The sequence below is a fragment of the Plectropomus leopardus genome, chromosome 16, assembly GCF_026936395.1.
Source record: "Plectropomus leopardus strain MGB_pleo_1.0 chromosome 16, ASM2693639v1, whole genome shotgun sequence".
Lineage (NCBI taxonomy): Eukaryota > Metazoa > Chordata > Actinopteri > Perciformes > Serranidae > Plectropomus > Plectropomus leopardus.
The window spans coordinates 29,721,534-29,748,030 of record NC_142191.1 but is presented as its reverse complement, the minus strand read 5'-3'; the positions used below and the strand labels follow the sequence as shown (position 1 = coordinate 29,748,030).

The 26,497-nt window shown below is 38.3% G+C and overlaps 1 pseudogene; it reads right to left on the bottom strand.

Annotated features, from left to right (window-relative positions):
- Window positions 1-11,461: 11,461 nt before the first annotated feature.
- LOC148186939 (uncharacterized) lies at window positions 11,462-20,334 on the bottom strand (annotated as a pseudogene).
- Between the last annotated feature and the right edge of the window lie 6,163 nt (window positions 20,335-26,497).

Below are 26,497 nucleotides of genomic sequence, written 5' to 3'. Positions count from 1 at the left end.
TGCCTCCCCCCCGCCACCACCTTGAGGGCGCCACTGCTCTCCCAAACTGCTGAAAGGCATTGTTAGTATGAAATATACCAAAAAAAGAGAAAAAAGCAGCTTTTCACTTGCAGTAATCAATTAAAACTCACCTCTGGTGCCATTAATAAACTGAAATACAGCTCTGTTTTTATTGCTCCTGCTAGAACACTTGCATCTCAGAAAAAGAAAGTTCAACGGTTTAACTAGCGGTATATTTCTATGAAATTCCCGCCCTGTGACGAATTAAAACAACAGCGGCAGAAATATAGCTGATAAAAATTGCCTCATTTCGTTATGAAATTAGAGGAAAATCTTTCTTTTGGGTAAATACTGAGCAATAAAAGCAGAAAACGACTGTCTCATGTCAGAGTAATTTCCTCTTGCGGGTTCTTTAAAGCGCAGCCCTTGTTGTGACACGAGTGGAAATACCACATCTGTCCTTTGTGGGAAGTGGGAATCTGCCATAAAAACTCATGTGTAGCATGACAAATCATGCTGTTGCTCAACCTGTGTCAGACCCAAAGATAAAAGCCCACTGTGTGTTTTCAATTAGAATGATGCAAATGGAGCTTGATATGTGCTGCGCATATGCATCCGCTTCAGGTCAACTATCCCGAGTGGCTTTACTTTCAATTACATTATGTAATGAATCCATCAAGTGAAGTCAGACAAATTATTAAGAGCAAAACTGTGGAGCGCCTGTGAATGCAAAAACTCAAATTGAGAGTGGCATATGGTGCCTCATGTCTGATATTGTGCGTCACTGTGACAACAACATGAAAGAAGTTTGGATTTCATTTTTTGTCAGTAATGCACATGGTAAAGATTTCACTGTAAAATGAGGTTCTGTTAGGTGAGAATGTATTTTGTATTCTGTGCATCTCGTTTATCGTTTCATACAACAGATTGTGTAGAACAGACATCCCTAACCTTTTTCTTTTTTCTTTTTTTCTTAATGGGGCCCCTTTTCTGTTATTGCATAAACTAACAACCCCTTACTAATTTTGTGGTTATTTCATATTATATTCATTTCATAACAATAACACGGCAGTTGATAAACTGTGCAATTAACCTTGATAGTGAATTTTTAAAAACAATCAGGAAATTAGTGATTAGGATGAATTTTGAGCATATTATTTCTTGCTGTTTTTGTGAATTTACATTTTTAACTTTTTTTTTGTTCAATTACTTAATAGGCTTCTTTTTTGCAAAAAAAAAAAACCAAAAACATGCAAATCAGCCCCTCATACTACAAGAGAGAACAGGAGGAATTATTATCACATCAAAACATGAAGAATCTCGCACCACCACATTTATTAAATAACATAAAAGATAGTGAGTTTTATTTTACATAATTTAAGGGTCCGGGCCAATTTAATGAAGGGTTAATTAATATAATCAATCTACAAACAATTTAAGTAAGGAAATTCTGAACATGTTAAAAATGTAATTTTCAATTTTTTTCAGAAATGGTTTAATATCCCACCATGCTGTCTGTACAAGATAAATAAGCTCTAGTTTTGACTGCTTACTAAGTATGATGTATTATAAACATTATAGTAAATGTACAACATACCACATGCATGCAAACGCTATATGCATCCAATTACATGCACATATGTGTATGTAAGCTTATGAATGCACGTATGCATGTATGCTTGTACTGTACATCGTGTATGTGCACTGTCACAGCTGCTAGTTGTTGTTGTTCTTAATTTTGGGAATTTTAATTAATAAAATCAGACATAGCCGACATTTTTTTCCAAGCAGAGTATTTTTCTGCCTTAAAACATGTCTGGAGGTGGTCTTAAAAAATCCATCATTTGAATCCAAGAAAATATTAATTTATCATTTATGTATCATCACTCGGTTCCCTGTGGACACATTAACCATGACTGCAGGTTCACCTGACCTGCACTTGGCTGCAAAGTTACATTAGAAATTAACTGGAATTAACTCATTAGAATAAACTATTTCAAGTGTGCCAGTTGAAGACTGTCCCTGTGTTTTTCTAATAAATTGTGCCAAATGATACAGTCCTTCCTGGAAAATGTTTCTGAAAAGTTATGTCACATATTTTGTATGATAACATAGAAAACTATATGAGCCTGTAAGAAAGCGTTACCATGGTACCGCAGGTATTTCTCTGCAGACACAGACATGGTGCCAGTACACAAAAAAAGGGGGCATTGACTCTTTATTGCAAATACAGTTAGGTAACACATTTTAATAAATGATATGATCTTAGTTTTTTTTTCAGTTTTTCAAAGACATCCTCAATTTTCTTCTATTTTCTGAGTTATTTTTTCCATGCATTATTATAAAAAAGGTTTGTGGTTTATTTGAGGATACATCACCACACTGGTAATAGCTGTCACCATTTGTCATCTGGCTGATTTACATTGTTTTTGTCATTGTTTTTGTATATATTTACTTTATGTTTCTGTGCCGAACCCCCCCCCCCGCTGTGGTGCACCATGTTCATGTAGCTGCACCGAGTCAGACAAGTCTTTCAAGTCAAACGGGGTTAACTGTTAACTTCTGGCCAGACAGCAGATAGGCGCCCACACACAGGTTAGTTTGACCCCTGACCTATGAGCATTATGTCCAGAATGAGGGCAGCGAGTCAGCTTTTCGCCGATTCCACAGCAGTGGAGGAAACATTGACCCAGCATCTTTTGGGATGGATTTTCCTCTCTGTGCTGAGCTGCAGCTTCCTGACTGATTACTGCGATGTGAGGTAAAGCAGACCAACCTTCCCTCTCAAAACGTAAACACATATGGTGCGGATTTGTATCACAAGAAGGCTTGCATTCTTCGCTGCTCAACTGTTATGGCATTATCTCGAATTCTCCGCCGATACAGTGTTTACGTCTGAGGAGCCAGCAAAATGACAAAATACTTCAAACGGCTTCTGTCCCGCGAGTTGCCACAGCAAACAGGCTCGGCGGCTACTCATTGAGTGCCATTTTAAGAAAGAGGCCATTGCATCTTCACCTGTGGGCCGCGGGGAGAGCAGGGCGGGGATGAGGAGTGATGTGGCTGTCTGCTCTGTCAGCAGACCGCTTCCTGTTTGTCTCACGCGCACCGTCCGCTGAGAACAGCACGCGATTTACTCTCTCTCAAGCCGAGGTGTCCATTTATCTCAAGGAGAGATGTCAAAGGTGTGACAGATGAGAAGAGGGCCGAATATTTCCTTTAGCTGATGCCCAGTCAGTCGCCGCATACACCCACTGTTCTTTTCACAGCATCCCTTTTCCCATTGTGTTTGAGTTTCTGTGTATTAATGAGTCTGCTGAGCCTGTTGTTATTAGTTTTAAAGTGTTGTTGCAGAGAAATAAAGCACAAGTTATTTTCAGTCCTTGAGTCTTGCATCTAGTTCCTAATGCTGAATGTGTATATGCATTTTCATTACCACATAATTACATAGCAAATAAATCAGAATGCAGATTTTATCCAACATGCAACTCATAAATTATTTCTCCTAATATAACTAAATCAGCACTTTATTATTTATCATTTTAGCCCAGAGAATGATCAAACCAAAGCCATATTTCTCCTTATTAATTGAAAATTAAAACCATTGGGGACATGTTTTTACAGTTGTAAAATCCTGTGGGTATTGCAGAGCAGTGTGCAGTGTCTGATCAGACTTTAATCTTATTTAGTATTATAGTATAATACTGAGTATTTTACTCTCTCATCAAGCATCAGGCTGAAAAAATGAATCCATTGTGCCAAAAACTGTAGTTCCTCTAATGGCCACTTGAGGCTGGCTCTAAAAGTTAGTCGGTCCCAGTAGACCTCCATGTTAAAATGCACAACTTTACAGCAGAAATAAACATGTTTACAGCCTGCTACAAAAAATGAAAGACCCCTTGCAGATGCATAATGTTAGGAAACTTTTTGCTAGCACATACACCCTCACAGCCTCACATGATCAGATATTGTGTTTGCTGGTCAATGCATTGCCCAAAAGTAGATAATAATAGATAATAATCAATTGATGCAGCTTTACAATCACTGTCTATAGTTACCTAATACAGAACTGAGATGTCTGGTTGCCTTTTTTAATGTTATGGACTATCTTGCATGTGTGGTCTCTGAACTTAGCATAATTAAAATGCTTTTAATACCAATTAGAGTTGTTATTATAAAAGCGCTCTGAGACAAAGTTCCTCTTGCCACAAAGAGAGTGTCGCTAGTTGATTTATACTTTGATGGACAGAGCAGAAAGTTCCCGTTTCTGGCTCAGGTCTGTTGCCAACTTGGCAAGAAAATTTCTAAATGTATCAGCTTTTTCAGGTCCAAAAAACACTAAGTGTGCCCTTCATTTGGCACATAGACCAGACAATAGATTCTTCAGTTTTTTTCAGTGCCAAAATGAGTAATCAATTAATTGATCAGTGAACTGACATAAACTTTATCAGCAGCAATTGATTAATCATTAATTCATCAAGATTCTGTAATAAGATTTTTTTTCTGTTTTTCATCCCTGTAGACAATATATATAATATCATTATTTATTTTATCAGCAACTTAAGGACATCACCTTGTGTATAAAAAAGTTGTTGGAAATATTTGGTAGTTTCAGGTCTTGACGTATCATTTGTTGTTTTCTTATAAATCTAGTTTATGACATCATCTGGCAGTTTACAGAACTTTTCTGAGTGACAAATTGTTACATGCATTTGATGAATGTTGACAGTAATATTATAGTGTTGTACAAAAGAGTGGAAGAGAAAAGGCTATACAACTCCAATAACCACAAACCACAAATATTTAGAGGACTTACTGACTTGGAAAGCACTCAGACCAAAGAGATTTAACTCTATGATGTACTTTTTTTCCACTGGGCACCTCTGTCCTCCATGATTTAAAACTCTTCATAACTTCAAACACCAAAATCTGTATGATATGAAAACATAAAAGAATGAACTCTCCAAACATGAAGAAATGCAAGGTTTTTTTCATCAGGTATGGAGAACAAACCCAACGTCTGCAATTCACTATTATGTAAAAATCCACTTAATGTGATATTTAAATGTTGTTAGATATCTAGATCAGCCTGATTTTCATTTGAACAAAAATTTATTGTCCGTCGAACCTAACACTCAAACATCTTTTTAGTGTATACCCAGTTCGTGCTGGGCTGTTCAGACATATAGACAAATATATGAAATAAGCATCAGATGCATATTTTATAAAGTATAAGAATCAGATCAATTATGTCATATAAAATACATCATCTTTAATAGATTATAAGTGTGTTTTCCTACCAGATTATTGGACAAAAACTGACCAGACGCCAAAACTATCTTTGCAGTTCACGAGCCAGCTGTGGAGCTCCGTGCTGAAAGGTAGCGGGCAGCTCTCCACGACAAATCAGTGCAATCGCAGCATTTCTGTGTCCAACGTGAACCTGGCCGTGGAAATAATTAACCATATGAATACAGAATTTGGTATAAAGGCCTTCTGCTACTCTGCCGCTTAAACTTTGAACACAGTACAGCAGGAACTGAAGCTGCCCAATATGATTCCCTCTGAGGATTTTACACTTCTTTTAACCCTATGAGAAGTAAATTACAAAATACATGAAATTATTTTTTTTTTAAAAGACCTGATAAAAGCTCTTCAAAATTATTGGAATTTCATAACATAATTTTCATTATGCAGGTATGATATTTAAAAATATAGGTCTTCGCTAGCTTTTTTCTTTTTCTTTAAATGTTTTCCCTTGCTTAAAAAAAAAGCAAAATCTGCTAATTTCTTGCAATTTATGGAACATTTCTGACCATGCTGCTTATTGCCTTTTTTTAAAAATTGCGTTTTTTAAAATAAAAACAATTGCATCAATTTGCAAGGTTTAAACAATTGTAAAAGGCACCTGAACACAGCACAAGAAAAGTAATGTTGTTCCAGGTTTAAAAGGGTTAAAAAACCTGGAGAGAGCACCCAAGATTGTTCTTGTAAATACTCTTTAAACTACCGCTTTGGCCTTTTTTCACACATTTTGTTTAGTCTTTGTATGAATGTCGTATTTGTCTGCAACTTTGTGCTGTATGCTGTAGGTCTCTCTTGAGACAGATACTTCTTCTTTCAATAAAATCATCTGTTGAAATAAAGGTTGAATAAAAACATTTAAAAAATATATGACAGACCGGATTCTTAAGGCCTCGTGGGTCCAAAATGTGAATTGAAACTAAATCAATGCCACAGCAGAAAAGCCATCAAAACGCTTCAGAGAACAAAACAAATCAAAATCAATGAAAACAAATCAAATACAAACTCTGACCTAAAAATACACGCATAAAATATCGAAGTAGAAAAAGCTCCCTTAGGCATGGTGTAGCAGCCGTAAAACTCGCTGCAGATAAAAAGTCGAAAGACTAAAAAAGTTCTCCAGTGCAGCTGTTTTAATCGTGATCTGTGGAAATCAATTTTGTCCCATTTTCAAAGCCGCATTTCTTATGATGGCGGTATTACCTCATAACAAAACGTCACCGGTTGATTGTCTCCTGTGGATTTTTTTTGCAGAATAGCAAACATGCTGCAAATAATCCTTGTGTATGATGGTAGATACAACTTAGATATGCACTGATATATAAATAAAGAAGCAGTCATCCCTGTTTCCAGCTGCTAAAGGCATTCAGCAGGTGGTGCAGTGTGTACACCTCGTCTGTTTTTCCTGAACAATAATATGACAAGTAAATATCAGCAGGGGGTTGCTGACTGCTAGTAAGTGAAACAAAGTCAACACACAGCGCTTTCACTCCAGGGAATTCTGCATCCGGCCAAGGCTGGGTTTTTTTGGTTTGGTTTTTTTTTTACTCATTTGAAGTTGCTGATCAATATCAGTAAGTCAGCATCTGCTCCGGTGCCAGAAATGTCAGGTGCTGCGATTTCTGCCTTTCAGAACTCACTGTCCAGCTGGACTTCTATTGCACTAAAAACTCCTGTTTCAAACGCTTACCCTACACCCACCGATCTGTCCTCAATCTGCTCACTGAAGAATGACATACACAAGATGTTTCTCTTTCCCCAAATGAGACGACTGCAGAGGATTCCCCTAGCAGCCGAGCAGAGAACACAGGTAACCAGTATGTGGTGGATTCTGGGAATAACCAGCAGAGGCTTTTCAGTTTCAGCTAAAAGACCCCCCTCAGCCACCTAAGCTGCCTCCTACATCAAGAGTTGGACTAAGAACACAACCAAGTGAAGACCAGACTGAATCTGCACCTGCTCCCCAGGTGGATGGATCTGCCTCACAGAGATCAAAACTGATGGTGTGTTCAGGTGCAGAGACTATTACCGGGAAGTTTATCTTTACACATAACTGACAAAGACTGAGGCTGCAGCTCAGGTGTTTGCACAAGGTACAAGGTAGATTTATTAGTAATTTTTTCAACAAAGTTAAATAAAATCGATATTGAACCTGCTATATCTTTGGAGTTGAAGAATAAGTTGATAAAAATCACCAGCTACTATGAAAATTCCATCTGGTTGCTTGGGCATGTTGCTGATTCCTGCCAATTCCTGCAGTGCATTTTTCGAATTTACATCAGTCTTGTGTCCTGTTGGCTCTGAACAAGGTCTGCCCAAGATGAATCCAGAGCAGTGTCTGATTTCTCATTGGTGAGTGAGTTTTAGTCACATCTCATCCCCTTTTTTCTCCTGCAGCCGGACATTAGACAGGAGAAGGCTTGGTAGAGGACCAGCTCTTGGTGCAAGTCGGGTCAGCCTTGCCCTGATGCTGGCTCTCTTCCCTCTCTATGTTCAGCGCTTTCGGTTTTGTTTCTTACCTCTGGTCTGACATGATGCTTGGTGTATGCTGTTGGTGGGAATCCTTTCATGGTCTGCTACATTCAGTCCAAACTTCACACAACTTTTGTTGATTTTGATAAGTGCTCCTCCATTGTAAAAAAGAAAAAAGGTCTTGCTGTCATCAAAAGGGTGTGGTTTTGGGGTTTGACCACATTAATTATAAAACTGATTAATACCATTACCAATTACGCTGATGACAAAAACCAACTGGCATTTATGTAAGGATGATGGCTCACTTTTTACCCCCCCCCCCCTTCAGTGTGGTCTTTTAGAAACTCTGACCTCAGAAACTAGTTATTTGAAGCACATCGAGGCTGTTTACAAGACAAGACAAATGCACAGAACGGCTTACAAACACACATTGTGCATTGCTGTGACAAGGAAGAGCCTGTTGTCATTCTTAACTTGTAAAATACTGCTGCTTTAAGAGTGCTTCTGGAGGCTTCTGCAACGCCACAAGCCAGCTTTCGTGTGTCCATGAAATGCAGTATGATGGTGATAGATGCGAATGGGGCTGGAAAGAACTGTTGGTGGTGTTATTATGTGCCAGCGGATGGCCAGACAGCACCTGCTCTGTCAGCATTAAATGTGTCACGATGGTGTCCACTTATTGCATGGAGCACGAAGGCACCAATAGAGCAGGTGGGAGGTATGGAGGATAGATCTAACAAACCCAGGACTTGAGAGCTACCAGCGGTGTTCGTTTCCTGTCTGAATGTGAAGTTTGCTGTCATGTGCTGTTGTTGCCTAAACGTCACCACATGCCATGTCATGTCACCATGTGTATTGGTTGGTAAACAGCAGATGCAGAAGGATACCTAAATTGTAATATGCGGATGCGAAAGCAAAGTAAAACAGCAACATGTGACAACTTGTGATAGGAAGGTTTTTTGGAGGAACCATGATTTTTCAACAAAACTGAGAAGTATTTCAAACTGAACCCTAACCCTAACCCTATAATACCAAAAAGTCCTCTAAACCATACGACCTTGTAGGTTGTTTGTTCCTTCATACCCTCTAACCAGAGGTGCAGTGGTAGTTAGGTAGAAGGTAGATTTATTAATCATTTCTTAAACAAAGTTCATTAAATGAAATTACAATTTGTCCTTGATCTTTCTACATCTTTTGAGTTGAAGGAGGTTTTTTTTGAACCGCTCTTCGTCTGGCCCCTCCCCTGGGACTACTTTGCCTTGGGAGTCCCAACCAGGGTCTGATAAGACCTGGACAACACAGCTCCCAGGATCACAGGGACACGCAAACCCCTCCACCACGTTAAGGTAGCGATTCTCGGAGGGGATATTGTATTACATTACATTACATTACATTACATTACATTACATTACATTATGTTCTATCATATTATACTGTTTTACATTACATTATATTGTACTATATTTTATCACATTACATTACACTACAATTCATTACGTTATACTTTATTTTATTGTATTAGATTACATTATATTGTATTATATTATTAGTATTATAGTAGTAATAGAATATTATATATTACTCGTAGTAGTATTATAAGCATTATTGGTATTGTTGTTTGTGTTGTTAGAATTGTTAAATTACTTTTATTGTTATTATTATTATTATTATTATTATTATTATTATTATTATTATTAGCAGTAGTAGTGGTAGTAACAGTAGTAGTATTGTGTAGAAATGCAAATATTACAAATGTACTTGTTTATCATTTTAAATACTGCTTTACATTCTGCAAACTGCTGTTACGATTTCTATAAACATTGTTTTATTATATATTAATATAACTAACTTTATCATATCATATTGAATTATACTAGCTGTAATAATATTAGCATTATTTGTTTGTGTTGTTTACTATTAGTAGGAATTTTTTAGCTATTATTTTTATTATTTGCATTTGTTTTCTGTAGAAAAAATATATATTATAAATGCACTTGTTTATAATCTTAAATACTGCTTTACATTCTATAAACTGCTGTTAATAATTCTATGCATTGTTATATTATATATTTTTAGTATTATGTTACATTGTATTATCTTATATTACATCCTTTATTTTACATTATATTATAATATATTACATTTTTTACATTATATTGTATGATATTAGTTGTAGCAATATTAGCATTATTTGTTTTGTTGTTTATTATTATTGTTATTATTATTTTTACTATTAGTTGTATAATTTGTATTATTATGATGTAGAAATAAATGTATATTTTGAATGCATTTGTTTATCATTTTAAATAGTCCTTTACATTCTGTAAACTATGCATTATTATATTGTATATTGATTTGAATAATGATATCATATTATATTATTTTATGTTATATTGTATTGAAATGTATTATGTTATTTCATTTTATATATATATATATATATATATATATATATATATATATATATATATATATATATATATATATATATATATATATATTATATTATATTATATTATATTACATTATATTGAAAGAGTGAGGAAGGGAGAAAGGGATGGTTGAAGGGAGGAGGGATGGAGAGAAAACAAGAGGGAGGGAGGTGGATGCTAGCAGCAGAGGTCTGCCTCAAGATGCAGATGGAGGCAGCAGTTGCAGTTTGCTAGCAGAGGCTGTAGGTGGACGCGTGGTCAAAGCAGTCTGCCAGAGGCGGCAAGTGGAGGCAGCAATTGCAGGTTGCTGGCAGAGACTTAAGGTGGAGTTCAGGAGGCAGTGGTCTGCCAGAATCTGCAGGTGGAGGCGGCAGCAACAGATTGCTGGCAGATGCAGTTGGTTGAGGTTTTAAGGTAACACTATTAAAGAAATAATGACAGCTGTGAGAGGCTCTTGGTTTCAGGTGGAGCAGGACTATTTAGGGGTGGTAGATGGAGTTTTGGGGCAGCAGCAGTCTGCCAGAATCTGCAGGTGGAGGCAGCAGCTACAGATTGCTTGCAGAGGCTGGAGGTGGAGGCGTGGTCGAAGCAGTCTGCCAGAATCTGCAAGTGGAAGCAGCAATTGCAGGTTGTTGGCAGAGGCTTTAGGTGGAGTTCAGGAGGCAGCGGTCTGCCAGAATCTGAAAGTGGAGGCGGCAGTTGCAGGTCACTGGCAGAGGCTGTGGGTTGAGGTTTTGAGGTAACACTATTAAAGAAATAATAACGGCTGTGAGAGGCTCTTGGTTTCGGGTGGAGCAGGACTATTTAAGGGGTGGTAGATGGAGTTTCGGCAGCAGCAGTCTGCCAGAATCTGCAGGTGGAGGCGGCAGCTACAGATTGCTGGCAGAGGCTCTGGGTGGCAGAGTTTAAACCTGATGGTGGCTGTTAGAGGCTGTGGTGGAGGCTGGAGAGCAGAGACTGCAGGTGGATGCTCAGGCAGCAGTTGGGTGGCTGCTGGTAGAGGGTGGAGGCAGTAGACGGCTGGAATAAGGCTGATTCTGCAGCAGAGTGACAAAGGTGGAGAGGTGTCTGTCTTGCAGCACACAGCTACTACTAAACTTAAAACTGTCAGACTTTACTTAAAACTACAATACTCAACTTAACACTACAAAGCTTGACTTTACACTATAATACTTGACTTAAAACTCTAATGCTTAACTTAACACAACAATACTGTTTACATATTTACAAATTTGAGCTTATATAAGAAACCTTTAGTTCTTAGCTCGTTTCTGAGGCGGTGTCCGGGGCTTTGGTTCGCCTGAAACGTCCACATCATACGCAGGGGGGGGTGTTCCCCAGCCCCATACGACACATCCACATGAACCAGTCCGTCCTCACTGACTGACTCAGTGAACGTTGGACGCTCCAGACGCTCCCACAGCCGGTGCTTGATGCAACGACCCAATGCCAGACTGTATGGGTGCAGCCGGCCACTCTTGGTCCTGAGAGGAGCAGAGGAAACACAAATTAAGTCATGACAATCCATGTAATTAAAAAGTTAATATAAAAATGATTGAAGCAGATGATCTGATTGAAAAAGTCATGATGTTGACGGCATACCTCAGCATGCCATCCACAACTTCGTGGTAGATCCTCTGGTACTCCTCAACAGACCGGTTGTGGATCATCAGAAGGGCGTCGTCAAGCAGCGCAGCAGTGGAGGGCTGGGGGCTGGGGGCCACATCGGAGCACGCTGGTAGATCCTCAGGCGGGATGGTGGCGGAGGGCCTGGGGACTAAATTCAGAAGAGAAACAAAGTCACTGGCTGAGGTCAAGGGTTCAGGAGTGGACACTGAACTGACCACCTCAGGAGTCTCAGAAGACTCAGAAGGACGAGCCGCAGCAGTCCGCTTCCTCTTCTGGGGAGGGGGGCCAGCAGAAGCAAACGGCTGGTGCTTCGGCTCAGAAATCCACACCTGGGGAAGGTCAAACACACACGAGAGGATGTCAGACTCCAGTGAATATGTTTTTTAACAACATAGTCTTATACTCTTATCCCAGGTTCACCCTGGACGCAGAGGCAGTGTGTGAGCGTTGTTGATCTGCAGTGTGTTGCACGCTCTTGGTGTTCACACTGACAGCGTTGTGGCTGTGATGCTTCTGCAGGGCTGCATGCTGCTATGAGTTTTGTATTTCCACATTTATAAGCACAAATTCCACTCGTTTATGAAGTCGTGCTACTCCTGCATTGTCAACAGCACGGCCGTGCAAATATTTCAAAATAAAATACCTCATGTCAACAACTGTTGGGATTCTGTCAAAAGAGATGTTGTCAGAGGGCTTTTATTTTGAAACAGAAGCAGGGAAGTTTGAGTCCAACAGATGGGTTTGTATTTCCCTATTTCCTCTACCACGGATTAAGATATTGAAACTGTAATTAATAGTGGTGTAGAGTCAATATAATTATCAAAAAGCCATTTTCACTGTCTGTTTCTGCAACCACAGACAAACGGAGAGGCATCAGAAAGCCTTTTTGCAATGGGAAACTGCAGTTATTATCTCAACACTACCAAACTCCATTGACAAAAACATAAATTTCAGAACAAAATTTTAAATTTAAATTTAAATTTTAAAATTTTAAGATTTTTAAATGGAAATTAAAAGGAAAATCACTGTAATATAAATGCACCCAATAAGCAACAGACCCAAAACCTTCAATATTCACAATATAGTCTGCCATGTGCAGCTGATCAGGATTACACTCAACAATGTAGGACATAAACATTTTTTCTATCCGAAATATGAAAATCAGATGTCATACCTGGTCGCCGCTACAGCACGGACACGTTCTGCGGGCGGCAGGCCTCCTGGGTCTCTCGGACCTGCGTGCAGACACTCTGCAGTAGTCGTGGTCTCGCAGGAAGACCGGCACAGCAGACGACTGTAACACACACTCATGTTAGAATGATACTCCACAAGCACAGTACACTATAAAAACCCATGCTATGACCTCTCAGTTTGGAGACATAATTATCAAGTCAAAATGTTTCACAATTATAAATACCATTTATTTACAATGTTTTAAATTTCCCAATAATCAAAAAGACTTGAAAGAAATCCTAATCAGTATTTATTAAATTGTAAGCATTTTTCAGGGGGCAGCTTTGAATAATTTCACGATTTATTAAAATAATTCTGTTCAAATTAGAGTCACTCTATTGCTCTTTTTATTTCCTACATCTGCCCATCTGCACACTCAGCACTTATTCATTCCCTCGGCATAATTTCTACATTTAAAACCTATAATGATAAAATAGATTTAATTGGAAACAAAACATACAGAAAATTGTTTTGTGCTATTTTTTTTAAAGTGCATATAATATAACACCGAAATAATACTGCTGTTTTTGTTTGTTTGTTTGTTTGTTTGTTTGTTTGTTTGTTTGTTTTGTTTCATTTTGTTTTGTTCCATAAAATTTCACCAATAACTTCTACACTATAAACTCTATTTTTACTGCTGTACTTGTACTTGACATAATTAAGTAATTTAGTTGTGTTGCTAATTTAATTAACTGTCACGTACATTAAGTGAATACATCCACTCCATTTTTTATTTTTATTTTTTTATGGTATGAAAATGATTTTAAACTGCTGAGTCAAAAATTACCCTAAGACCAGATTTTGACCCTGTTGGTGTGCAGCTTTCATGGAAATAACAAAGGCAATGTTTTACTTTTTCTCATGTCGGGGTCAGTCCAGGAAAAGAAATCAAACTTCAACATCGAAAAAAGATCATTTGAGCAGTTTTTTGTTAAACATTTTTGTCCAATAAAACAACGTAAGGCTTAATATGTGTATTCATTTTCACTTTAATACCATATATTATGCATATTATGAGACAATAAGTGAGGAAAGTATATAAAAGCAAGTAAACAGAAAAAAATAGGCTATTTTCATTTTAATAGCCACTGAAAACTTAATATTGAAATGCAAATGTCACTTAATCCATGGCATTGAAATATTTTACTTTGAAAATCATAAATCTTATGTTAATTTGCAATGTCAAAAGCTGAATTTGAGTATATTTTGTTCGTGTTCACAAATTCAGATCTATAAATTAAAGTTTTAGAAAAGAAAGTTTCAGTTGCTCAAATTGATTGCTGAATTTATTATCCAAAAAGTCAGGAATATATATATGTTTGGAAATTCTTATGCATGAAATTACGGATTTGATATTATAAACAATGAAGGAGATGTGTTTAAATTCAGGTGTTTGGAATTGCAAATCAAGAAATGTCATATTTTCATGATCAATCATATTTTTAATCGAAAAACGTAATATTTTGATGTCAAATAGGCAAATTCAGATTAAATACATGCTGATTAAATACATGCAACATGATTTTCAAAGTCAAATATTTCAATGCTGTGAATTCAATGGTGTGTAAAGTCTGATATTAATAATAAATGGCTGTTGAAATGAAAATACTTCTGTCTCTTGTCTGCTAGCCTGTTAGCAGTGTTTCAGTCGACGGTTAAACACATAAAAAGAGCGTCAATGTGTTTGAATCTTACAGTTTCCATCATGAAGTGAGTTGAGAGTCTTTCAGTGAGTTTCAGAGAGTCTTTACTCCTGTTAGGATGCAATTTCTCAGCACAAATCGTCAAAGTGGTTGTTGTCAGTGAAAGTTGTTGTTGTGAATGTTTAAACTTATTCTGGAATTATCTTACAGTTCTGATTTGTGATGCAATAAAATTCCACAACGACCAAACTACGTCACTGCAAGACTTTTCGTGCACGCAAGGCCAAATCTCACCTCTGTGATGTAAAATTTATTTAATTAACTTGCGAAACACCTGAGATCAGATCCATATATGACTAATGTAGAAATGCAGCCTGCACACCTGACTGCGTACTCAGAGAGTCTGATGGAGGTTTGCTGTCAGTCTGATGAACAGCGAGGCCTAAATGTGGGTTTTTGTTTTTCAAAATATTGCAGCGACAAACTGCAACCTCACGTGGATCTACTGCATTACAAACTGTAAAGAGAATATTTCCTATTTATATTTTGCCATCTTGGAGGTGCCAACATCTAACCATGATGCGTTTTGCCTCTTTTACTTTGTTCCAGAACATTTTAAAATTTGCATCAAAATCAATTTTTATTGTAAGGCAGATTCCGTAATTGCTAAGTTTTACCATCATCGAGCGTTATGTGTTGATGTGTTTATTTTATCCTTCGTTTTGAGTTTGTTAAATATTTGTGTTCATCACACAGCAGCTGGATCGATATGTGTGTCACCAGAAGCGCTGTGCACATTTTACGCACGTGGCGCAGCGCCGGTAACTTCATCAATTAGATCTATTTAAATCGTCAGCAGGTTCAATGAGGATCTAACCATATTCGACAGTCAGAGATTTCTACACATTAACCTGTTTACTCCAAAACTCACAGATTCCTGGTTTATTTAGTAAAAACATCTGGAACAGTCCAGCTCCATCACAGTTGTGGGGACATTTTTATCATAACTAATAAACAAAGTACATTCACATATTATTATTATTATTATTATTATTATTATTATTATTATTATTAATTTATTTCTTTTTTTTTCTGTACAACTATGCAATCATAATATAGAGTTTTTAATAAAGTTGCTTTAATAAAAAGTACGCATGGAACATATCCTTTTTTGTTGGTTTGTTTTTTATTTTGTTTACCAAGGGTGTGAACATAAACTAGTCCATTTTATGGAAGTTTTTAAATTTCAAACTAAGGTGAACCAGTCCATTTAAATCTGTGTAACCTGAAGCAGCTCTTGTGAGGAGAGTATCTGCACAACCTCAGTTGAGACGATTGAAAACTTTTGTTTCAGTAAATGAAACTTTTTCAAACATTTTCTTGCTTTGTTCTTGCAAACCTCAGTCAGTGCACTGATGTCAAATGTTTATGGTGTGTGGAAGTTAAACAAAAAAAAAATCAAACAAACAAACAAAAAACCTTGTGATACATCTCTCAAATTGTCCTTGCTGACTTGTTTGATGTGCTCTAAATCACAAAAAATACACACTTAACTTGCATTGTTCTTTTATTTATTGGGAAGTTCTCTTAGACCAAAGTAAGAAAAATATATATGAAAAAAACACTATGAAATTATAATGAAATTACATTTTTTATGGTTGAAGAGGTGGGTGGGCCTATTTGTGTGCCTGTCTCCTGTTTCTGTTTGTCTGTGTGCTTCTCCAGGTGCAGAGTGATTGAGCACACCTGTGATTAATCTGCTGATTAGCAGCCTGCAGTTTATAAAGACTGAAGAAGCAAACAGTTGGAGTCAGCGGGTCAGAGTGGGTGCTGTGTGTTGGACTGACAGAACTAGTGTTTTAGTGGAATCTGTGTTCTTTAAAAAGATATTTCCAAAACACTTCTTTGCTGATTGTTAAATTTAGTGTAGCTTTCTTTCCTTTTTTTAATCAAAGTTGTAGATATTTGGCTCGCCAAGCTAATAAAGCAAGTTGCTATCAAATCACACAGCAAAGAAAATGTGCATTGCACTGCTGCAGCCTTTGTGCATGTTTGATATCACAGATACGGCAGGAGGTGTTGAACCTGCTGAGTGTCCTGCAGCAAACACTGTATTTACACTGATAATTTGATTATATCCACATTAAACATACACTGCCATTATTGCAGGTGTTACGTAAAGACCTTAACAAGGTTATGTTATTCATATAGACTGAAATTGAGTGTATATAATCCGATTAACGCAGCAAGATTACCTGTCAGTCTCTTGAATTACTGTGAAATGTTCCGGAGGTGGACGTAATATATGACCACCTGTACATTTCAATAATGAAATACTGCTGCAAGAAATGTAGCACTCATTGAATTCAGATCACGTTATGTCACAGTTTAAACATGACATACAACACGTTAACATGTTTGTATGATATCTTATGTGGTGTTTGTGTGTGTGTGTATGTGTGTGTTTCTGTGCATGCTACATAGTGAGGACAAGATATATATATATATATATATATATATATATATATATATATATATATATATATATATATAAGTGGGAGATTCTGACTAGTCCTCACTTTTGCCATCAGTTTGCAATCAGGGTTAGGCTGGGGTTAGGCATTTAGTTGTGATGGTTAGGGTAAGGGTCTAAGGAATGCATTATGTCAATGAGGATCCTTACAAAGACATAAGTACAAGGATGTGTGTGCGTGTGTGTCAGGGAGGGAGCAAGAGAGCGAGACAGAGATGCTAAAAAAAAATAAAATAGTTATACAACTACATTTTATATATATACTACCAGTTGACTTCTGTTGGTTTTATCTGGCAAAGACATTTTTAACTCTGCAGTATTTGAAATGCTGTGAGACAAACCACTTCAAAGCGCCATTCATTCACCATCAGTCAGGCTCTACTACTTAACCGTCAGAGCTGCAGCTTGTAGTCGAGGCACAATTGCGAGATCATCAGGTCAAGTATTCACTCTTCATCAGAATGGCCCACTTTTTTTTTTTTTTGCAGAAAACACAAAATCGAGGGAATTCTTTGCAGATCTTACCAGTGACACTATGTGAAGTGAAAATGACAAGATTGGTAAAAATATTTCTAAAGGACAAATCAGCAGCACTTAATCACTCATAGACACATGTCCACTCCATACTAGTGATGGGCAGACTGATTGTTTTTACAGTATTGGTTCCTTTGAGTTGATGTTAATGTATCGAACCTTTTGTGAAATATAGTGTCAGTTTTGCTGCAGCACGCCCTTTACACTACATGCTTGTTCTCTTTTGTTTACATTAATAAAGATTAAATGTTATCAGTTGAGGTTGCAAATTGTAAGCACCTCCCTTAATTGATCATTGTCAAATTAACAACTAATGGAGTAATTGTTATTTTAAAAAAGAAAAGAAAAAAGAAAAAAAATTCTATACAAAAATATTCCATTTTTTTTCTTTTCCTCAAATTTCACAACAACATATTGCCTATAGACAGCATTATCAGTTGATTAAAGTTCACACGTTTGATCATACTCTTAATGACCGATTAATCATTCGTCGATTAGTCGTATCATCCCTAATATCGATGCATTGACTCAGCACCCCACTTGTTTGTGGTTTGGCGACGTCAGCTCAATGAGATGTCACGCAAATGCCAACGACCAACAAACTATCGGTTTTTGAGGGACAAGTAGCAGATGCCCCTTTCACTCTTGGGAGCATCTCCTCTTGCCCATCGATTTGATCTGATCAGCTCTGACCCGATCATCAAAACAAAACAACTATCTGCTCCGTGACTAAAGCTCCTCATTCTGCTCGACCTGCGCTGTGCTCCTGGACCTTGGAAAAAAAAAGTAAGAATTTACAGAATAGACACAGAATTCTTTAAAAAAAAAAGAAAGAAAGAAAGAAAGAAAGAAAAAGGACACACACACGATTTAAAAAAAGTAAGTTTGCTGGAGCTGCAGGTTGCCTATCCCTAGCCAATAGGATACACGCAAAGGACTCACATGCACAAACATGTACGCATGTCTGGACCCTCCATCACCACATCTGACAGAGAACCTCAGAATAAAACACACAGAGGTAGCAGGACTTCATTCTCTGCTCAGGACGCCATTACTCGGCTATATCTTCAGTTTGCTGCTATATATGCTCTGACTGTCGTATAGAGTTGCTTTAATCCTGTAACCCGGCTCACTGACTCTGACCATCTCTATTTAGAGACTGAATGAATAAATATGTAAAAAGAAACCCACACTTCGGCTCTGTTTCTTTGAGTTTGTCCTGCACTTGTTAATTTCTCTTTGTCTTTAGTTGTCTGTTTGTGTCACCTCTTTTTTATAAAGCACATAATGACCCTCCTGCTTATTGAAATACTCAGTATAAATAATCTTGTCTTGACAGAGCCCTGACTTAGCCTTTTTTTTTAAAATAAACCTCCGGGACATTACAGATGGATGCCTGCCGACTGAACACAGACGAACCGTTTGCCATCTCTCTCCCTGACAGAAATGGCTGTAAGAGTTTGTTGCCAAATACACCTTGTACATGATTAACTATCTTTCGCTGTATTAAAACACACTCGCGTAGCCATCTGCCAAGTACGATTGTGTTCAACCACCAAAACCATTTCATGAGAAAACTCATTTTCAGCCTCTTAATTATTTTTCATTACAGTGGCGCTGAGGAGTAGATTGGAATAGGACAGTAATTGCCCGGCCTGAGCGGCGAAACAATCCTGATGCATCAGGCTAGATGAAGTGTGACAGGGAGACATCTCACCACTGTCCAGAGCCCATTAGCCTGTTTCCTCCTTTCTGATCGCCTAAAAACCCCCTCGGATTGTGGTCAGCGCAAGGTCAGCGTGGCAGCCTTTTTTAAGGGGGAGGCAAAGTGCTGGCGGCAATCTGCACGAGATTTTGATAACCTTGTCGCCAACATTGCAACCGTCCTTAAGCGTGTCCGATTGTGAGTAGCTGTCACATTGCGGTGCACTTTACCATTCTCCCGGAGCTGCCACTGGAACGAAAGGGGGCAGCTCCTGCGGGTTTAAGAAGGATGTGTTCAGCACAGCTTGTGAGGCTGCTGTTAGGATTATCTCCCCCACCCCCCCCACCCCATCTGTGGTGTGATAGAAAAGCTTCTCCAAATGTACTATCGTGAGCAGTGCTGCCAATCAATACAGCTCAAGAGTTAAAAAAAAAGGGGGTCTCTGCTGTTAATTCATCTCCAGTCCTGCCTGTTCCAAAATCTGGTTTATCCTCCCCGTGTCATGTGTAGAAATAAAGACTGTGCATCTGAGAGCTTGGCACACAAATGTTCAAGCAGTGCAGAATAAATGTAACCTGATATGTTTGTCTTTAAAAATGGGACCGTGGAAGTTTGCTGATCAGCAGATATTGTAGCCACAGGTGTCAGTTACAGGATAATGATGCATTATAAATGTCCCATGATCCTCTCGCTCCAGAGACATCACCATTAGACGACACGACTGAGAGCAAGTGGAATGTGACCACATTGGAGAGTCAACAAACATTTGCTGAGGGAAAGTGTTCTCGTTACCGGCAGCAACAGCACGGCTGGTATTGTTTTCACCTTGCGAATCTGTGTGTGAGTCATCATGGCACAATGTGTTTCTGTAGACACCAACTGCAGCGTCAAATACCACAGAAACTGCTCTGAGTACTTTGCCAGGTGTTTATATGTCTGGAAAAATTTTTGTCAATGTGATCCCAGCCAGCACTGTTTGGTTCTAAATGGTACAATGCAACCACTGAGTGTTTAAATAACGTTTTCAGGTGCAACTTTTCTTTATGTTCCCAGAGCATTCTCTTTAAAGTTTGGGCAACATTCTCTTTAAACATCAAAAAAAAAAAATTAAAAAAATTTTAATTGTTAACATATCACATCACGTTACATTTTCATCTAAAACAAAAAAGGTTCGTAATCTCAGTCCTCAATGACATATTATGGACATTGCTTTTAAAATGTCCTCCCTTTGTTCTCATGTAACATTGTGGGAACATATTATAAAAGAACATTCTATGATTTATGACCTCAACATCCCCAAAACATCCTCAGAATGTTGCAATCATAACGTAACATCTTAGTCTGCATTTAACTTTACAGGAACATTACTTGAAATGATAAACAGTACCTTAGTACCCAGGATAGCCCTTGCAAAAGACCCATGTGGAGCCACCACATGGGTCCCACATGCAAATGTTGGCTGAGAACTGATGCTAGAGAAAACTTCAAGGAGTGTCCAGAGAGAAAAGGGTTCATATTTGCTCAATGTATCCTTAAATGCCTTATGAGTGGTATTAAAATTGGGGCCCCTACCAGTTTGTTTGTTTGTTTGTTTGTTTGTTTTCATGTAAGGTTTAGAAAACGAATCATGGTGAATTGTTGACTTTGGGTTTCACATAGTTGTTTGCCTATTTTGGGCCCACTTAGTTCCAATGTAACCCTAGCATAACCCATGTGGGACTCACTTTGGGCACTCCAATTGAGGAATCGAAGGTGTTGGTCTATGAGGCCATTTAATGTGTGAATTGATTATTCTTTTCTCTATAATTGTGATTCTTTTTTCCTTTCCACCTTTTTAGGAATGACTTTGCTGTTGCCAAAGGCTGTATCTCGCTTTACATTTGCTATGCTTCCCCCAGGATCTAGGGTGGTGCTGCTCTGTTTCATCCATACCTGTGAGCTTTCAGCAAACGTGCACAAATACGGACAAAATGAATGAAAAGTATAGACAGAATGTTGAGAATAATTGAGCCCAAAGTATTGCCTTCAAGGCAAAACTTAACTGCAGGTCTGTAATGGGACTGAACTCCAACCTTCTGCATTAAATTCTGAACCCCTAACCTACCATGACCAGCCTCCACACCTTTCTGCTCCGTGGTATAAAGGATGGAAGCATTAGAATAATTGGATGGGCTGGTTATTATTTGTACCTGATGGACCTGGAAAAGAAAGAAAAATAGAGAAACATCCCATTTCACAAGTGATCAGATAGCTCTCTCCACAATGAACAGTGAACACAGGTATACCTTTTTTGTTTTAATGGACCTTCCAGACAAGGGACTGGAAAAGGCCTCAGGCTTTAACAGAAAGTGTACAGTGGCCTCACTGAGTGGTCTAAGACATGTTTTGCCTTGAAGATTTTGCAGCTCCAGCCAGCTTTCACACATGGGTGGACAATGGCCATGAAAGTAAAAACAAATTGTTCAGCCGCACCTGAGTACCCGGACAGCAAGGGAGATCCTGCATGTCTTCATTCTTCACCTTAACCCAGTTTTATCAAGGTCAGCCTTTGCACTTTGAAACAAGGACACACAGTTTTTTCTTTTTTCCTTGGGGCAACGCAGAAGCATCAGCTCTGCCCGAATGCTGCTCCAACACTTTCTTGCATCAGACAATTCAATAAAAGCTCAATAAAGATGTGGTGTCCTCTGATATTGCAGGCAAGGTCTTCATTATGAGAATGATGGGAGAGGAAGGAACGCTGAGAGCGGTGTTCAGTGGAGCAGTTTACATGAGGACGACACATAACAGAAAACTTATGAAACTGATCCAGTAGCTTGTTTTAAAACTTGTGGCCTCCAGACAGGATCAGATTATCTTTGCCCTGAAATGTATCACTCTCTGAACACGAGGCATCACCATTTTCTGATGAAATGAAAGCTCTTGATTTCTTAAAGAACAAGGAAACATGGGAAATATAAACAGTTCTGGCAAACATGCATTTGTGCTACTTAAATGGCTGCGTCCAAACTTCTCATTATGTAACCGTAAGATGATGAAATATGATCCAGGAAGTCCAGCTTGAATAAAACATTAATGGGTTTGAAGACGGCACAGTGGTTTATGAGGCAGGATTGCACTTTTGCGAGTTAATGTAGTAGCAATCATATTCTCCTAGGTCTTGACAGTCTCTAAAATAATAGGAGACAAGTCTCGCTGTTCAAGGTCAACTTCCAGAAATGAGACCTTGACCATAAAATATCATTGCTAGGGTCAACATTCTTGCCAAATCCCTGAGTCTGAACCATCAGTGTGCTGCCACAGTGATCCCACTGAATTGAGTGAATGAGTGAAGATGCAGTCCTAATGTTCGTCTAAATGACTAATTTATTAGAAGACTGAAGACTGTATTTTATGATGCCACCCTATTTATTTCAGTAAAGGATGCTCATTGGACCCCAATGTGTTTTTGGACAGGAGGAAATTTTGTATAGTTCTTAGAACTCCCCTATGTATTGTGTCTGCACCACAAGAACTAGGATCGATCATAATTCTTAGAGCTCCAATTTGGGGGACGATTTCAGCTCATATTTAAGAGCAGATTCCAAGGCAGTTCACCAGACTTTGAAGACAATTTGGCATAGTGGCCAAACTGTGTAACTACAACTTCCAGTTCTGTCACATGATGCCATGGGGGCCCCAAAGACTATTTCCCACAGACTGGCATTGGGAAAGAGACTTCTTTATATCAGTGGATTATTTATAACCCCCTGAATGACTAGTTTCACTATCAGAGTTTGCAGCTTGCCAAGGGTGACACTGAAAATAAGTTAACATTAGCTCAACACAAGCCATGAACTTTACTTTGCCAGTTGTCATAGTTACCACGTCATCACTGCCACAAAAGGCATACCTTTCAATTCATCCGATCATCTATCAGAAAAAAAAGAAAAAAGAAAAACACACTAAGTGGTCTGCTTTTCTGACTTCTAAAAAAAAAAAAAATAAAGTTTTAAAAATCCAAGGTGTTTTGGGCACTCGGTAAGCAAAATGCATTTGTTTCAATAAAAGCCATTGCAAAAAGCTTTGCTCGGCTGCTAAAACATGCTCTGTGTAATTGGGGCATTGCTGATGCAGACTGACTTCCTTTTGTATTTAATGTGTAGTCAATTTATACTAGAACACTACTGTATACTAGTTTTTTGAGCCAATATCACAACATCTTCAAGTCCTACTTTTGCCAATACAGTCCAGAGATATTCCAGAGGGTTTAGTCTAAATGTGGCTGTAATCTCCAAAGCCCACATCTGGGCCTAGACAATACAACACACAGTGAAAGGCAAAAGTGACTGTGTCACCTACAGTTCTGTTTTTCAGAGGTTTGCCAGTAGAGTGTCTAAAACTGTCCTGAGGATGGCAATAGAGGAAAAGCCAAAGGACTAACAAAATCTTTTTGTAAGCATGACCAATCTGCCTGCTGTATGGGGATATCTTGTGTGCAAACCTGCCAAATAAAGTGAAACAGCCAATAACATATTTATATAGACAGTCAGATCAGATTCATTGCTATTTGACACAAGCATTCGATACATACCTGAAATCAAATGGGTTATTTTCACCAAAAACAATAACAGCCCTGTCAGTTGTTCCCTATAAAACATCACGTTTTGTTCAAATATTTTATTTCATGTAATTTCATCATAAAGATGGATTTCTTGTACAAGTGGACTCTATTGCATTATATATTCTGCCTTTGTGTGCAGTGAATAGCTGAATATTCAGGCAGATAAATGAACAGCAAAACATTTCATTCTTCCTTAAGGCTTCCATCACCGTGAAAGGTGCTGCATTCAGTTTGCAGCTGTACAATATTCAGCAAACTAAATGGATGATTTAAAGTTTAAAACAAAAATGTGCTTTGTTGGAAGTCATTTAAGCCCATTTAGATACTTGAAATAATACACAGCGGAAATGCATTATTCTCCTGGTAGAAAATGGCCCTGTTGTTAGAGAGAAAAAAAACCCCTCCTGTTAGAATGAATGGATCTATTTTTATCAGCTTCTATCTGTAGCGGAGGGGGGGTTTAAAAAAAAGAGATTTTTTCTGCTCAAGAGCTAGGAGTATTGTCTAAGGGACAGCTGATCTGTATGCTTTAGCGCCAGGAGAAGCCACTTACTCCATCATCGCAGAAATCCCTGCAGTACAGCCTTCCCTTGTACATTTACAGGCCTGAGTTCAGCCCTGTATCCCACCTGTCAAGACAGAGAGCTAAACATGTCCATCTTACTCCATTTGGCAGAAAAAACACAAGGGGAAAAGCTGGAAAGGTGTTCTTCTCTATCTCCACTTTCACTTTTTTTTCCTTTATTGTACTGTAATCACAGGGGCGAGTGGGTTGCATATTTCTAAATCATTTATTGGGGAGCTAATGCATTGCACTTGCAGGAAGAGTGCCCACTTTGGCTGTAATTACTGTTGCAGGAGATACTGTGCAGTCTCACATGGGAAGTCCCTTTCCTGTCTTTCTGCCTGACTGTACACAATGATAACTATTGTTGAAGTTTTAGTAAACAGAAAGTGTTTTAAAGTAGATTGTAAAGTGGTGGATTTTGCTGTAAAGGATCGACCTGATCTTCTTGTTTTCTAATTGTCAAATTCATTTTTTGGAGAATGATCTTTTGGTGAAATGTGTAAAGAACCTTTTTTTCCCCCACTCCTATATGTAGAAAATCAAATACTTAATATAGATATATGATTGTTTATTTATTTGATTTTAAACAATTTAAATGTATATTCCAGCAGAAACCTGTGTATGTCATGAGCCACAAAGGTGTGAACAGGTTAATGTACCTTATTAAGCAACTCTTACTCAGGATAGATTACTTCAGTCCCACCTCCCCGTAGCTGCAGAGAGTTCCTGCAGATCTCTTTTTTCCACACATGAGCTCCAACAGTGGTTACATTGCAGGATTTTTGATGCAATGCTTGCTGGAATCTCTGCGGAGAAAATGCAACAACAACTGAGTGATGCTCTGCTGGAGATTTCACTGTGATCACAAAGATGAGATGTCTCAACGCTTTCCTGACCATCGCTGTCACGACAACAGCTTCCCGGAGAGGAGTGTGCGAGGCCTAGAGTCTCTAAACTGCTCCGGTGGTTTTTATCATCCTCTCCCCCCTGAATCATATCACCTCGCCCGTACCTTCTCCTCTACTCAATCCAATATGCTGTTATCTATCTATATATATATATATATATATATATATATATATATATATAAAAACATCCTTACCTCACTACTTCACTCACATTCCTCTTATCTGCTCCTCTAGCACTTCTGATCCTGGAGGAACAGCAATGTTGTTGGGGTGTTACAGCCCTGACCTTTGTAACCTCTGTGAAATGGCTTGGATTGGGACCAAAGATTGAGCCATGCCTGTCAAACATTAATGCCAGTGGTTTGATTTTGGGTGGATTGCTTTTATTGTGCTCCTCCAATAAAACCAATTCTGATTTATTATGAAGATAAGCATTTAAAAGACTATCTCAGTAATTCAAAAGTACATTTCCATTTTATGTATGGGGCTCACAAGAGACAGATTTTTTTTAAAAAAAGAAGAAAAAAGAAAATAATGGTCAACAGTGATGCATCAGGGTCTGAGAAATCTTCATTCTTAGTACTTTGCATGGGTCTATTGTCAAACAACTTGGATGGATAGCTGCAGCCATATTGTTTTTGGAGTCCATGTGGCATGCCCTTGCCAGCCTTGTCCACCAGTACAAGACAAACCAACAAGTTCTCATCCCATCTCATCACATGTTGCAGCTTTGCAGTGGACTTTCACATCTAAATCTTACATTTTAGGTATCTTTTTGTATCTGATCTTTACACTCCCAGATGCTGCTGATGTCAACAAATGCATATGATGGGATGACGCTGCAGTTGCGCATGTTTAGGCAACAGCAACACATGGCATATGACACAGGAATATCAACAAACGGACATGCTGGGGATGGTTAGGTTTAGGCGA